The sequence below is a fragment of the Cryptomeria japonica genome, unplaced genomic scaffold, assembly GCF_030272615.1.
Source record: "Cryptomeria japonica unplaced genomic scaffold, Sugi_1.0 HiC_scaffold_113, whole genome shotgun sequence".
NCBI lineage: Eukaryota > Viridiplantae > Streptophyta > Pinopsida > Cupressales > Cupressaceae > Cryptomeria > Cryptomeria japonica.
The window spans coordinates 261,594-265,000 of NW_026728935.1; positions in this window are offsets into that span (position 1 = coordinate 261,594).

Sequence of the window (3,407 nt, forward strand, 5' to 3'; positions counted from 1 at the left end):
TCGCCGCATCCCTCGCCTCGCACCCCGATTGCTATGCGGTGAGGCTCCTCGGCCGCCTTGGAACTATCTGTGTATCGGACGCATCGCGGGATAAGGGGTTGTCACTGGTAGTCGCCCCAAGCGCGTCCGATGCTTGGACCATTCCGAGGCGGCCCTGAAGCCTCTTCCGTCTAGCCGTTGGGTCCTTCTCGCCGCATCCCTCGCCTCGCACCCCGATTGCTATGCGGTGAGGCTCCTCGGCCGCCTTGGAACTATCTGTGTATCGGACGCGTCGCGGGATAAGGGGTTGTCACTGGTAGTCGCCCCAAGCGCGTCCGATGCTTGGACCATTCCGAGGCGGACCTGAAGCCTCTTCCGTCTAGCCGTTGGGTCCTTCTCGCCGCATCCCTCACCTCGCACCCCGATTGCTATGCGGTGAGGCTCCTCGGCCGCCTTGGAACTATCTGTGTATCGGACGCGTCGCGGGATAAGGGGTTGTCACTGGTAGTCGCCCCAAGCGCGTCCGATGCTTGGACCATTCCGAGGCGGCCCTGAAGCCTCTTCCGTCTAGCCGTTGGGTCCTTCTCGCCGCATCCCTCGCCTCGCACCCCGATTGCTATGCGGTGAGGCTCCTCGGCCGCCTTGGAACTATCTGTGTATCGGACGCGTCGCGGGATAAGGGGTTGTCACTGGTAGTCGCCCCAAGCGCGTCCGATGCTTGGACCATTCCGAGGCGGACCTGAAGCCTCTTCCCTCTAGCCGTTGGGGCTTTCTCGCCGCATCCCTCGCCTCGCACCCCGATTGCTATTCGGTGAGGCTCCTCGGCCGCCTTGGAACTATCTGTGTATCGGACGCATCGCGGGATAAGGGGTTGGCAGTGGTAGTCGCCCCAAGCGCGTCCGATGCTTGGACCATTCCGAGGCGGCCCTGCAGCCTCTTCCGTCTAGCCGTTGGGGCCATCTCGCTGCATCCCCCACCTCGCACCACGATTGCTATGCGGTGAGGCTCCTTGGCCGCCTCGGAACTATCTGTGTATCGGACGCATCGCGGGATAAGGGGTTGTCACTGGTAGTCGCCCCAAGCGCGTCCGATGCTTGGACTATTCCGAGGCGGCCCTGCAGCCTCTTCCGTCTAGCCGTTGGGGCCATCTCGCCGCATCCCCCAGCTCCTCGGCCGCCTCGGAACTATCTGTGTATCGGACGCATCGCGGGATAAGGGGTTGGCAGTGGTAGTCGCCCCAAGCGCGTTCGATGCTTGGACTATTCCGAGGCGGCCCCGCAGCCTCTTCCGTCTACCCTTTGGGGCCATCTCGCCGCATCCCTCGCCTCGCACCCCGATTGCTATGCGGTGAGGCTCCTCGGCCGCCTGGGAACTATCTTCGTATCGGATGCATCGCGGGATAAGGGGTTGTCACTGGTAGTCGCCCCAAGCGCGTCCGATGCTTGGACTATTCCGAGGCGGCCCTGTGGCCTCTTCCGTCTAGCCGTTGGGGCCATCTCGCCGCATCCCTCACCTCGCACCCCCATTGCTATGCGGTGAGGCTCCTCGGCCGCCTTGGAACTGTCTTCGTATCGGAAGCATCGCGGGATAAGGGGTTGTCACTGGTAGTCGCCCCAAGCGCGTCCGATGCTTGGACTATTCCGAGGCGGCCCTGCAGCCTCTTCCGTCTAGCCGTTGGGGCCATCTCGCCGCATCCCCCACCTCGCACCCGGATTGCTATGCGGTGAGGCTCCTCGGCCGCCTTGGAACTATCTTCGTATCGGACGCATCGCGGGATAAGGGGTTGTCACTGGTAGTCGCCCCAAGCGCGTCCGATGCTTGGACTATTCCGACGCGGCCCTGTGGCCTCTTCCGTCTAGCCGTTGGGGCCATCTCGCCGCATCCCCCACCTCGCACCCCGATTGCTATGCGGTGAGGCTCCTCGGCCGCCTTGGAACCATCTTCGTATCAGACGCATCGCGGGATGAGGGGTTGTCACTGGTAGTCGCCCCAAGCGCGTCCGATGCTTGGACCATTCCGAGGCGGCCCTGAAGCCTCTTCCGTCTAGCCGTTGGGGCCTTCCCGCCCCATCCCTCGCCTCGCACCCCCGATTGCTATGCGGTGAGGCTCCTCGGCCGCCTTGGAACCATCTGTGTATCGGACGCATCGCGGGATAAGGGGTTGGCACTGGTAGTCGCCCCAAGCGCGTCCGATGCTTGGAGCATTCCGAGGTGGCCCTGAAGCCTCTTCCGTCTAGCCGTTGGGGCCTTCCCGCCCCATCCCTCGCCTCGCACCCCGATTGATATGCGGTGAGGCTCCTCGGCCGCCTTGGAACTATCTGTGTATCGGACGCATCGCGGGATAAGGGGTTGGCACTGGTAGTCGTCCCAATCGCGTCCGATGCTTGGACCATTCCGAGGCGGCCCTGCAGCCTCTTCCGTTTAGCCGTCGGGGCCTTCCCGCCGCATCCCTCGCCTCGCATCCCGATTCCTATGCGGTGAGTCTTCTCGGCCGCCGCGGAACTATACCTGTTATTGCTACTGCATCCTTCGGCTGGTAACCTCCTCTGCCGCCTTGGAACGTTCTCTTTGTCGGACGCGTCGCGGGATAAGGGGTTGGCACTGGTAGTCGCCCCAAGCGCGCCCGATGCATAGACCGCTCCGAGTTGACCTTGCTTTCAGCCTCTCACATGCATAGACCTCTCTGAGTCGACCCTGCAGCCTCTCACGTTTAGCCTTTGGAATCTCGCCTCACAACATGATTGCTATCCTTGATGCATCCCTTGCCTCGAGCCCTGATTGCTTTCTTGGCTGCATCCCTCCTCTCCTCACAGCCCGGTTGTCATCACTGCTTCATCCGTCGCTTCATGCATTCTGGCTGCTGGGCCCTTCCCACCGCACACCTCGATTGCTATCTCTTCTGCATCACACACCCCGATTGCTATCTCTGCTACATCCCTCGGCTCTCACTTCTGCATCCTTCGCCTCCCACCTCGATTGCTATCAATGCTGCATCCGTAACCTCACACCCCGATTGCTATGCGGGGAGGCTCCTTGGCCGCCTTGGAAATTTCTGTGTGTCGGACGCACCGCGGGATAAGGGGTTGGCACTGGTAGTCGCCCCAAGTGCGCCCGATTCTTAGACCGCTTCGAGGTGACCTCGTAGCCTCTTTCGTCCAGGCTTCCTGCCTTCAACGCCCTTTTTACACCTCGATTGCTATGCGCGGGCTCGTTGGCGTCTATCACCTCTCTGCGAAGAGTGGCACGATGATTGTTGGGGTAAATCGTAGCAGTCCGATCTCTGGCCTTGGGCCATTGTGAGGGCTGATCGATTTCCTGTGCGCATCTCGTGTTCGCCCAGTAACAGACTCGACGACTTGTAATCGGTCTTGTTCCCGATTGTTCCTGGAGGTAGTCTTCGGAACTCTTGGATTTGACCTGTCACTCGAA